The sequence below is a fragment of the Stylophora pistillata genome, chromosome 3, assembly GCF_964205215.1.
Source record: "Stylophora pistillata chromosome 3, jaStyPist1.2, whole genome shotgun sequence".
Taxonomy (NCBI): domain Eukaryota; kingdom Metazoa; phylum Cnidaria; class Anthozoa; order Scleractinia; family Pocilloporidae; genus Stylophora; species Stylophora pistillata.
The window spans coordinates 44,457,318-44,470,733 of record NC_142521.1 but is presented as its reverse complement, the minus strand read 5'-3'; the positions used below and the strand labels follow the sequence as shown (position 1 = coordinate 44,470,733).

The following is a 13,416-nucleotide window of genomic DNA, read 5'->3' as shown; positions in this document are numbered from 1 at the left end:
ATTTGCGATCAATTGTGACCGCTCAATGAGCATATTCTACAATCGTTGGCTTTTCGTGAGGTGACAACAAACCACAACAAAATTTTATTGGGTAATTTTAATGAGTTTCAAAATTTTTTCTCTTTTTCTTTATAAGTTCTACTGGAAACTGAACAGGAATCTTTGAAGCTGCTATCCTTATGTAACATTCTGCCGTACCTGACATGGTATATATGGATCTTTCAGTAGAATTTTCCGGGTGAAACACGAGTGTGTGCATATTGAGACGTCTTTACGCTTTTCATTAGAAGCAGAAGAAAGCATATTTTGGAGGGAGTGGTTCTTAAAACAAGCCATACGCATAACTTTTCATATCAGACACTTCAGCCCAATTAAAACAGGGAATCTTAGATCACTTAAAAAAACCGCTGATTATTTCGGCAGGTGAATTTTCACTGTGCGTGACAAAATGTGTCTCTGGCATGTACTAAAGAAGTAAAAAACAGAAGAATAATTGAAATAAAACAAAAAATATAATAAAAGGGGAAAAAAACCCTGTGACCAATGGCTTTACAATTTTAATTGTATCCTTGAAACCTTAGACCATTATTACTTTTCTTTATTTCATGCAAGAAAAAACAGCTCCTGCAAACTCTTTTATTTTATCTTCCGTAAGATGCGTCCACCTGAATAGTGATAATTGTCATTCTACTAGTTGTCATTTTACGCCCATAGGGAGTCTTCTAGAGTAGGCTTTAATTTAAAAGATTAATGCAATAATTTGTGTTTCCTCCAAATTTTGAATTAAGAAAAGGCAGGTTGCAATTAAATAACTATTTTTCCAGAACTAAACACGATAACATCCTTTCGGAGGCACAGTGTATGCAGAGGTTCCAGCCCACTGTTATTATGAAAGCCGCAGTTTCTCATGCAAAAATGTCCTTTAAAAATTAGCATAAGTTCATTTCATGAGAATCTTAGCGCAAGCTTTTCGTGCATCGGTGGCTTAATGCATTAATAGAAATTGAAATGAATGAAACCCATACTTAGTGAACCTATTAGCTTCCATGACCTAAGAAGTATCGAAGTTTAACGTAATTCGCGGACTTGAAAGTGTGCAGCTTGCGAGGACTGGGGAATATTCCTTTTAGGATTGATCGATATTTTTTTTAACTAAACTAAAGTCTAAAATAAATAGATGTAAAAGAAAGTCCACAACATTTACACGCTCATGAACTGACACACACATTCAAAAAGAAAACAAAAGAACGAAATAGAAAAATATAGCTCCGCTTTTAGGCTGGCTTTGCCGTTAAGTCGAGATCAGTAATTAATGACCTGCTGTTGTGTGGCTTTGTCGACATCAAGCTACGTAAATACATTATTCTACAATAGATTCGTAAACTATGTAGGAACGTTACTTTGTAACCAAGATAGCTATACCTTGAGGTATCTTAGGATTAAATGCGATTTCTTACAAGTCTTCTCCATGAATCTTTTATTCATTCGAGTGAAATTCAAGTGAGAACATAATTTCACCGGTTAGCAAGAAGCATACCCCAGTAAACAAATAGAGAAGCCGTGACTGTGTCCTGATCTGTTGTAAAGCACGCAGGAAGCGGCTAGAGCACGAAAGAAGTGTAGGGTCAGTGGAACGCGAGACGTAGTCGAGTGTTTTTTGCCACTTCTCGAGTCCTCTAACTACTTCCTTAGAACAGAGCAAAGTCAAGGCTTCTCTTTATGTTTCATAAAAAAAGTCCGTTAAATTCCTTATGCATTGTAGCTTTCAATTTTCTATTCAAGTTTTATTTCCAAAGCATGCTCCATAATCTCATAAAACACAATAACGCAATCAGAATCCTTTTTATAATTGTTTTAGTCATCTGAACAAGACTGAAGCTGTCAAAATATCAAACCATCAAAGTTTTCAAATCGTTCAAGCTCATAATCTGCAAAATAGTTCATCAGGTCGAATTTAATACTTTTGTCTGAGGTTTTTCGGTCTTGATGCAGAATCTAAACGTGAAATGTTCGATAAAATCCGGCCGAATTATGGCTCATAAAAACACGCAAGCTTTTCAACAAACTACTTAAGGCGTGTGTTTTATATAACAGCCTCTTAGAGACATTCTTTAATTTGAATTTATATGGCAGTAATAAAAACTAGCTCAATGATCCCCGTTTTTAATTACTAAATATCTATCATAGCGATTGTAGAGAACAGTAAGGACAAAATATAAGTTATGTACATCAAGGTTCTCACTAGGCATCTTATGTTAACAGTACCAATTAGAAATTTCATTTTTAAAGCAAGCTGTGTTTTTTTTTCCAACTTTAGAGACGATTCATAGAAGGATTACGCTGAGTAGTCACCTGTTTGCAAAGCGTTTACGAACAAAACATTGCATGCTTCTCATTCTAACTAGAACATTCCACACCTAGGCACGATAGTCTTAGCGAGTAAAACCGCTGAAGTTGAAAGGTTGGTGTTTCTCGGTCAATTTACATTCGGGCTGAGCGCGCGCGTTGTCAAGTAAGCTAGTCAGATAGCATAAAATAAATCATTTGGTCCCCTAAAAGCAACGATGTGATAAGCTAATACAGGAATAACAAAGGCGAAAGAGTATCAGTGGAAGCCATGTGATCAAAGATAGGATCGTGACAATAAACAAGGTGATGGTCAGTTTTCTTTCCCTCTGGCTGGCTGCACCATGGTGTCGAGGATGACGACAGTAAAGGACTTTGATAGATATACTGATTGCGAAACGAAGATCCCAATCAGAGGATTAAAGCGGAAAGTAGATCAAAAATAAATATAGCTCTCCAGATCGCCAGTATCTGATACCGCCATCCATACCGATGAAAAGCTTACCGTGTACAACCTAATCGTTAATTATGGTCCGCAGTATATATATATCCATTTATTGTTAAAACGATGGACGACGAAATATGGCATGAACTTGTCCTAATGAAATAACAGCGAAACGATGCGAAAATCTTCTAAATAAATGCAGATATTGCGTGTGGTAGTGTCCAATTATTGTTCGACTATTTAGACGCGTCAAGCTCAATGATATTGAAATTAAAAATCTCATTCTATATAACAATTGTTATTGGCTCCGTAACTGCTCCGACCAAGAGATCGAAAATGGCCAAATGGATGATCAAATATGTACTCTAGCGCTGTAGCTGGCGCTGCTCTACAATTATTATAATGTTGACGATAACTATGGCCAGACACCCAGCGATAAGCATAACAATCCAAGGAGTGCCGTGTGATCCTCGAGGTGGTATCGACAAAAGGTTAGCTCGCGCTTTTGTTGGTGATGTTGGCCGTTGAATCCGTCGACATAAATTCCGAAACACCGATACTTGACAGGGAGGAGAAACGAAACTGCAGGTAGCAAGAGGACTGAAAGGGAAAAAATAGCTTTTCTCGCATGATTAATGTAACTGATTAACGCGTAATAGTCAAGAGTGATCACGTAACTTCCGTTGTCACGCAAGGAACACTAGATACTCAGATCAAATAAGCCTTTTCCGTAAGCGCGTGCGATCAGAACGAACGGAACGATAAAAGACCGAAAGAATAAGAATTAAGATTGGAGAAAGAGGTATGATTTGTAGTTTATTGTGCATGCTTGTCGATTAGTTATATTTGGGTTGGATATTATTGCCTGTATCGCTAGTGATTCGAAATATTTAGTAAGTAATAGACGTTTCGTTGTTTTTATCTTTTCAGTTTTTACGTAAATCAAGCAAGTAATTAAAGAAAATTTGATAGATAGAAAGAGTGGCTTGGTTCCTAGTAGTTATCCAACCCGATCGCGTTCGGAGCACCAAGGAGTGTAAGACTATGTTAGAAGAACTCCGTCCGTTACAATTAAGCTTACTTTAACATCTACTTCAAATTTAGAAAAATGGGGATTGTGGAAACGAATAGGAACACCTTTGAAATATAATTTTATCCACAATGATTTCATAACAAAAAAATTGCTTTAAAGGAATTTAGCTTTGCGAATAGGTGGCAAGCATTAAAGAAACCAACGCCCGGTTTGAAAGGAAAATAACATGTTAAAATGATGTTTGAAGTGAAAGACAAATCAACTTAAAATACCAGGTTTTAAATTCACCATCCTCGTTTACATCACCATTGCGCATAAGCATCACATATCGACAGTCCTGTAGAAGCAGTCTGCAGGAAGTTTGTCATCATAGACCCAGTTTGACTTCTCATGAACTGGCCCAGCTGATTGAGTAACGAAGATTTAACCTCAACTAAATTCCGGTATCTCCAGGACCCACACTTTAGAATTAATCAAAGAATTGATAAAGTATAAAATTGATGCCGCCATAAAGAAATGAAAGCGAGATTGTATCTAGTCTGCTGAGCAGCGTAATATTGGCCAGCGAGTGCGCAGTATTTTCTTAGAGAAAATTATGGCCGTCATCTTTGATTTTAGTGGAAACAGAAGGCTGGGTAGAGAAAGAGGGTAGAGATTTGTACCAAGTGGGTGAGCGACAGTGAAAAAAAAAAAACAAAACAAAAAAAGAGGGAGGTGAGAGTGGGGAAGTAAATAGACATAGCCGGTTGAAAAAGCGACCATGCGCTTTTTTTAACTCGCCCTGATAAAACGCCTGCGCTGCAGTTTGAAGGGAAAATAACATGTTTTTGACAGGATTTTAAAAAAATGATGGATGTGCGTATATTTCCACGGGGAGCAAAGAAAGTCATGATCCGTATAGTCCCACGGACGGCATAACTTAAATGTCGTTATGTCTTTGTTAATTAATGGTCCCACAACCGCTAGCGATCCCACCAGCTGATCCACCATCGCCAGATGAATGAATGATCAAGTACGCGTTCTGGTGCTGAGGCTGGCGGTGCATTAGAAATATAATCATGATGATGATGTTAAAGGCGACTATAGCTGGACGTACTGTACATGTACTTCGAACTGAAAAGATTGTAATAAACGTTGTATTCTTTCTCACATGAAACAAAAAATTTCTTTTATCTAAAACATGACGTCAATTATGTACAATGCAATGATGTGTAAATTAACTTAATGTTTTTCATCACATTCCGATTATCAGAAAAGTAGATCTGATGATTACTTTCACTATGCGACACTATGCGATTCTATCATCTTAAGTGCTCCCAAGGGGTCTGGAGATAAATGTTAAGTTAAAACCTAAATGTAAGGTTAACCAACAGAAGAAGAGTGGAGGTCGGAGAACTTTGCAATTTAAATTTGTAAGAACACCTAAAACTCTGCGAGGATGCCGAGTAAAAACAACTGAGAAAACAACTGAGCTAACAAGCCAACTGGGAGCTTGTTGTTATGTTGGTTCGTATTACACGTACATCAATTTCATTGAATGGATATGGCATCGACGGGTTTAATACGAACCAACATATTAACCTGCTCCCAGTTGGCTTATTAGCTCAGTTTGTAGAGCACTGCACCGGTATCGCAGAGGTCATGGGTTTAAACCCAGTTGGGCCTGAATTTTTTTCAATCCTTATTTCCACTACTACATAAGATAGGGTTCATTACTGCGAGGATCACTTTCATAAACACATTGACATCGACCTTCAACTGAAAAACAGAAAGCGCCATCAGCGTGATGTCCACTGAATGTTAGACTCACAATTCTTTATAAAGTTATTGTCATCGTTATACATACATACTTTATTCGTCCAAAATGGGCTTTTCAGAATAAAGAAATAATTGATAATATATACTAATAAATTAATGAGCTAATTAACTAGTAAATCAGAAAACATAATCAAATTAATTAATTAGATAAATAACTTAAATAACAAAAACAAAAGTAGTTAAGTCTCCAAAAAGTTTGAGGTAAGGCTTCTCTTTAGGCAACGTTTGAAGTCCTTTAGTGTCGATTTCAACTTTAGAGTAGAGTCTAATGAGTTCCAGAGGTTGACTGTCCGGATCCTGAAGCAGAAGGTTCTTTGTCCTGTTGCGGTTTTATACAAAGGAATATTTAGCATCTGGGAGTTCCTCGTTGTACGCTTAGTGATGGTAGCTCTTTGGATATATTTAGAAAGTAAAGAGTCTGGTGTGCACCCAGTCATGCATTAAAAGGTCATTATGGCGTGGTGAAAATTGAAAGATTGAAATTATAAACAATTATTGCGGGATGAGTTTTTTGTGATATCTGGAATAATCAAGGTCGAGGTAAGTGTTATCGAGTCAGCCTTTTAGTCGAGCATCGAGGGTCGAGTGTTACATGGCGAGAGTGAGGGTAATACGTCGAGGGTCTAGAATCTTCAAAACTGCGACCACAAATGTCAATTCTCCCGTGTGAAATCGTGGAATGCCTTTGTTTTTAAGTTACGGAGTGGGACCTCGCTACAAGGCTACAAAACTTCCGGCCTTTTCCTCCGATCGACGGATGAAATTATTCCGCCATTTTGCATCACCCTAGGTGATGCAAAAACAGAAACAACGCTGTGACTCAGCAAATACAGGTTCATACTTGTTCATTTCCATCTATTGTTCTGTTGTTTTGCGAACTGTAACAGTCTATTGCTTGAAAGTATCTGATTTTCTCGGAAAAATTGCGTTGTTTGTATTCTCGGAACATGCATTGTTTGAATAAAGTTCTCGTTTGGTTAAAGTTTTCCAATATGGGAAACGTGAAATTTTCCTGGATTTGCGATCTTCTAGTGATAATACCCAACGCGTATTCAAAACACTTTTAGCATATGTAAAATGTTTACGATTTCGGGACTAAGCAGAGAATAAAAATTATGAATGTTAATGAGAATTGTGTCGCGTTTTTACAAAAATAGAAACGAAGCTATGACTCAAGAAAAAAAATTTTAATTGTAACTGCAGCTCGAATCTAACATGTTAATACATACTAGTCTCACGGGGGTCCAGAAGGGGAGGGGGTCCACGTTTTGTACCGAATGTTGTACCTTTACCCAACAATTCTTGTTAGATTGAGAATATCATTTCAAAATTACAACTTTCGTAAGCAGACTACCATGTTCGTGCGGGAGAAACATCTCTGGAAAAGAGAACTCTGGTGTCGATCCGACAGCGGTTTTCCGTTAAAAGCCTTTGTTGTCAAGGTAGGGCATACCTGGAAAACCGGCCACATTGTGCCTTGACAAGTGTTGATAAATCTCAAACAAGGCGCTTATTACTCTACCATTTTCGGAGAGCGAAAAACGAAATTATTCTGTAAAATTGAGCAAAACACCCGACTGTTGTAAAGTATAGACTGCACAGTTTGAGAGCCTTTAATGCGTGCCCTCAAAGACAACAATGTCATGGTCACTCATTCCACATTCAATTTTGACATTGGATATCATATCTGGATCAGTGGAAAAGACTAAATCAAGGATATTGTCACCCCTTGTTGGCTTCTTAACATGTTGAGTCAAAGAGTGATCGTTGATAATGTCCAGCCTTGTTGTTTACCTTAAGACCATATGATGAGCTGGATTCTATGAGATAATTATCATCAGACCACGAAATACCAGGAAAGATGAAATCACCGGTCAACAAATCATTGGGTAAGGTTGGACGAGATTTTTCAGATAGATGACACAAAGCATAATCTAATGCCTCCAATGAGTTGATATCTGAATCCGGTGGTCGATAAATTGAGCCAATATAGAGAGGCTTCATACCAGCAATTTTCAATTTGGACCAGATCCCTTCATAATTGCCAGATAATTCATGCTCTTGGGAGACTATTAGATCAGATGAAAAAGCTGATAGCACTCCTCCACCATGCATGTTCCTGTCTTTTCTGATGATCGTATACCCCTTATCAACAATTTCATTTGAGTAGATAGAATCGTCAAGATGTGTTTCATTGACATTAATGATTGATGGTTCATATTGATCAATAATTTTCTGGAATTCAAGACGTTTTGAGGTACTTCGAAGACTACAAGCATTGTATATGAAGGATCGTTCACATATACGTCTCATAACCGCAGTTCATACATATGTTTCATATGTTTGTCGTTGTTTGACTACAAGCATTAATTGATAAAACTCGAACTTTAACCAAACGACAACTTTATTCAAACAAGGCATGTTCCAAGAATACAAACAACGCAATTTTTCCGAGAAAATCAAATACTATCAAGTAATAGACTTGTACACTTCGCCAAACAACAGAACAATAGATGGAAATGAGCACGTATGAACCTGTATTTGCTGAGTCACAGCGTTGTTTCTGTTTTCGCATCACCTTGGGTGATGCAAAATGGCGGAATAATTTCATCCGTCGATCGGAGGAAAAGGCCGGAAATTTTTTAGCCTTGTGGCGAGGTCCCACTCTAACTAAGAGACAAAGGCATTTCACGATAGCACGCAGGAGAATTGACATTTGTAGTCGCACTTTTTTAAGATTCTGGCCCCTTGACGCATTTCCCTTACTCTCGCCATGTAACACTCGACCCTCGACGCTCGACCAAAAGGCAGACTCGTGTTATCAGCCGAAGCCGAAGGCTGAGGCTGATGAAACTAACCAAGACCTTGATTATTCCGAATATCACAAAAACCGAATCCAATACTTGTTTTATTATACATTCTTTTAAAGAAAATAACGCCAAACGCATTATCGCAGCGAGGACAGTTTATTTTCTAACACTTAAAAATGTACAACTGTGTGGTAAACAAATGTTCACTTGGGCTAATTCTTTCTTGTCGTGTGGCTCCTGGATATTACCAATTGAGCTAACCGCCTCGCGGTTAGCTCAATTGGTTCAGCGCCGGACTGTTGTACGGGAGGTCGAGGGCTCAAGCCTCGGCCGGACCAACACTCAAGGTCTTAAAATAACTGAGGGACATAAGCGTACGGGCCGGGGAGGCGGGGGGGCTGCTGCCCCCCCAAATTTTGGGAAACTCAGACTTTTTTGGGCAGCACGAGAAATTTGGGCAAAGCTAGTTTTTAAAGAAGCTTGCATGTGTCTGTGCATTTTTTCTCGAAGAGATATTTTCTGTTTCAACCTGAAGTCAGCGTTGTAAATAGGATCGATTTCCACCGTCTCCTGGGTCCGGTCTTTGATCTTCCCCTTCGGGGGGATGAGTGCGGGCTCATTTCCCGAACAGTGGCTGGTAATCGACTCTATGTTGTAAAGCCAGTTAAATTCTCACGGGACAGTGGTTGCCAAGCACTGGATCACTTTCTGGTTATTTTTGAAGGGGATCATATGTTGATATAAATATTTGTAATTTTGCTGTTGGGCACTCTGCCACACTGCACTAGTTAGTGTGGGGAGTTTCCAGTCGCACCTTAATTAGAGTCAATTTCGGCATAACTTTCTAGAATCATATTGTAGATTATCCACTGGAGACTCTCAGAAGATCTGAGTCACGTGCGCGGCAACCACTGTCTCGTGTGAATTTAACTGGCTTTACCACGTCCTTTGAAATCGTGCATAGTGCTGATCGGGATTTGTCCATTTCAGTTGTCATCGATAACAGTGTTCTGGAAAAGTCACAGAAGTCAGTTATCATGGATAGTGGTGCCCCAGATTAGTCAGATATCGTAGATGGTGCGCACAATTCTTCTTTGGATACAAATGTATATAGTGGTACTTGCCAAAAGTCCGGTGATATAGACGAGGGCCCTCAGCAACCTATCTTGAGGTGCTACGACCCAAAAAATTCGGCAGTGAATCTTTTTCTAGAGATTTCAATCCAGCCTGGTACAAACGTTATCCATGGCTGAGCTACAACTGTCAAACAAATACAGCGTGCTGCTACCCATGCCAGAAATACTTAAATGCCCACGATTTCACATTTGACAATTCGAAGAAGATAGAGCGTCTCACTAAACACCACAAGAGTGAGAACCATCAAACGGCCATGGCGACATGGATTGATAGCGGAGCAAATACAAAGAAATATACTTCAATACTGAGCAAACTCCAGGACTCACACAAACAATATGTGAAGGAAAATCGTCCAACAGAATGGTTCACGGCCCAACAGAACATCGCCCAACGGGGCCACGATGAACAACGTGATAGTTTGAGTAATGGCAGTGATGTAAATAGAGGCAATTTCCTGGAACTAATTCACTTGCGGTGCAGGGACATAGCTTGGCTGAAGGATAAACTTGAAAGTCAGCATCAGAAGCATGCGCAGTGGACCTCTCCCGTGATACAAAATGAACTGCTACAAATTATCGCCGACCTCATTCGCGAGCGTATCACAAATGATGTGCGAACCAGTGGATGGTATCAGACATTAGTAGAACAGAACAAGTTTCACTCTGCCTTAGTTTTGCACTGAATGGAACGAAGAAAAAAGCATTCATTGGTTTCTACTCCACAAAATCAACCGAAGGCGAATTACTGTATGAACTGGTGAAATCTGCTATCACTGAACTCAATCTTGATCTCAAGAACACTGTTGGTAAAGCATTCGATGGGGCGGCTAATATGGACGGTGTACACAAGCAACTCTCGACAAGAATGGAAGAGTGCTCTCCGCTCGGTATCTACGTCCACTGTTACGGACATGTGCTCAGCCTCGCCCTTCAGGATACTATGACACAGATTGAACCATTACGAAACGCTCCGGGAACTATCCAGGCTCTGTACAACTTTTTAGAAGCGAGTCCCAAACGACACGCCTTGTTTAGTGACACAACGGTACAAGGTGAGGATCTAAAACTGACGCTGAAGTCATTAAGTACCACGCAATGGTCATACCGGTAGAAAGCTACAAAGGCCGTACACTGGCAAATGGAACGGATTGTAAAAGCCCTGCTCACACTGTCTTCAGACAAAGATCCAAAAACCTACTCTGAGAGCAGAGCCTTATTGAACGCCATTTGCGACTTAGACTTTGTATTTGGACTGTGTGTACTGAAAGTAATCCTGAGGAACACTAATAGTCTGTGCCGATATATTCAGGGGAAGACGGTCGACGTCATCTCCGCTCGTAGAAATGCCGACTTGACCATTCAGATCCTACGCCAGTGTCGGAGTGAAGAAAGTTTCAAAAGCGTATGGCAGTTAACATCAGCAGTGGGTCTGAAAATGAAGAATTGGCTGACCAATTCTCAGTTTGAACTACGAGAAACCAGGGCACCCAGACAAACGCCGTCCCGCCGCCTTCAAGCCCTTGTAGGTGAACACGCGCAAAGACAAACGCAGACACCGGAATCGCACCATCGTATAAACACTTACTATGCGTCCATCGACAAGGTGCTGTCCGAGCTTGAGCTCAGGTTTGGCGGAAATGACCAGGAAGTACTCTGTGATTTGGGAAATATCTGTCAGAGTGAAACACCAGATAAAGAAAGCTTCTCCCGAGTTGCTAAATTTTACAAAATGGACGGGGAGATTCTGGAGGCCGAGCAGAAAATGTACGCGAGTTCTCGTCGTGTACGTGGATTAGGCTACATGACTGTTTCAGAAATGTTGCAGGCAATGCACGAGAATGATCTATTTGATATGTTCCCAGAGTTTTCTAGCGTGGTACATATCCTTGCAGTGATACCTGCTACATCATGTTCTGCAGAAAGATCATTCAGTGGGCTGCGCAGATTGAAAACCTACCTCCGCAGCACCACGGGGCAACAACGTGTTAGTAACATCGCACTTATTAACACTGAAAGGGAATATGCCAACTCTGTAGCCGAGAAAGACATGGATCGTATATTTAGCCGTCGAAATGGCAGAGACAGCTATTTCTTTTAACGTGTTTTATATGTACGCCTATGTTAGTGTATCATATGACGACTGTTTCGTAAAAATTTGGGAAACTTGCGAGAAATTTTTGGGCAAATGGTTTACCGCCCCCCCCCCCTAGCAAAAAATTGCCCGTACGCCTATGTGTACGCTATACCATCTGACGTTATGCTGAGCCAATTCACCCAAAGCTACACCGTTTGTGTGTACGTTGTGCTAATCCGTTTTACCCTGAGTCATTTGACGCAAAGCTACACCGTTTGTGTACTGTATTACAAATGAGTGCTAGACTATTCGCAATTTAGCTGGTCCGGCCATTTCACAACTTCATGTTCCAACTCGACATGGGCAACTAGACCTTTTGTCATTTGGCTAAACTATTTATGTTTAGGATGTTCTGTTTCATAAAGGAAACCTAGACTGTCTATAATTTGGCCATGCCACTCCTCTATTAGCTATGCTATCCTGCAGCTGATCCTTAAACCATCTTTGTATTTACTGATCTATTTGACATCCTTGTATATTTGGTGGTGACGGCCGCCCATACCTCGATTTAGTGAAGTACCAAGGGACTTGTAATATTATAGGAAGGAGCAGGACGAGGCAAATATAAATGTCAAAAGAAAGACAGGTCTTTTTAATCAAGATGGCGGATCTCTCTCCATGTGCCAGTCCCGTGACATACGTACACATAATACACAGGGCTACCATACTACAGAACTGAGGAAGTTAGTTCCTTATATCGAGGATTCGTTTATATCGAGGTTCTATGGCATACATCGTGACATTCTACTGTTACTTTAGCCTGGATAAAAACTAAAGTATCGTTCGTTATACCGAGGACTTCGTTATCTAGAGGTTCGTTAAATCGAGGTTCCACTGCAATATATGGATTTGGTGGATTTTGATAGAGTTGTTATCATTTTCATCAGGTGTCGTCTCTTGATTTGCTTATAATTGCCTTTCCGTTTCGTTTTCGTTCGTAATCTGTTCGCGTGACTTAAGTAGTTTAAGGCCTGGGTCAGGAGATTAAATTGCCTTAACAAAATAAACAGCCATATCTCCATAAATAAACAGCCGATTTCGCTGAAAATTTCAGCGACGATAGATTTCCATACGAATTTTTACCTTATGGCAACAAAACCGACGACGACGGTCACGTGATCAAAACGCTACTCAAGCGGTTTTTATCGGAATTGGTATGATTTACACACACTCGTTACCGATCAATGAATGAGAAAAATACTCAATAAAAAATGCTAGCCATCTACGTTTGGAATGAATTTTCTTCGTTCCTTAAAAAAGAGATTAGATATTTTTAGGAGTTGAGAAGGAACTTTTCTCAACTTAATGGCCTTTAGATTGTTATCAACTCTACTCGGCACTTCATTCCAAACGAGAAGATAACGTTTATCAACACCTTCCATTTCGCTAAAAATAACTGCTTGAAATGGAAACTTCGGCACCGGCGATAGCATTCTGACTACCCCTTTTTCAACTACGAAAGAAGTAGCCATTTTGTTTCTTTTCGATCATAATAAATGATCAAGACTTGACCACCACATTATACCGCTGACCAAGAAGGCGCAAATCAAATATGGTGGTTATAGTCGTCAGGTCGATCACCGGACAAATATCTGATGGGAAAGTAAAACTGCTGGCTTAGCGAACCAAAAAACGAACGAATTATTACTTACTGTTCTAGTATTGTATGTTTTTATCTCCTGTAATTGTAAGAT

General features: G+C 39.8%; 1 pseudogene; it reads left to right on the top strand.

Annotated features, from left to right (window-relative positions):
• Positions 1-9,842: 9,842 nt before the first annotated feature.
• LOC148736318 (zinc finger MYM-type protein 1-like) lies at positions 9,843-11,713 on the top strand (annotated as a pseudogene).
• Positions 11,714-13,416: the final 1,703 nt, after the last annotated feature.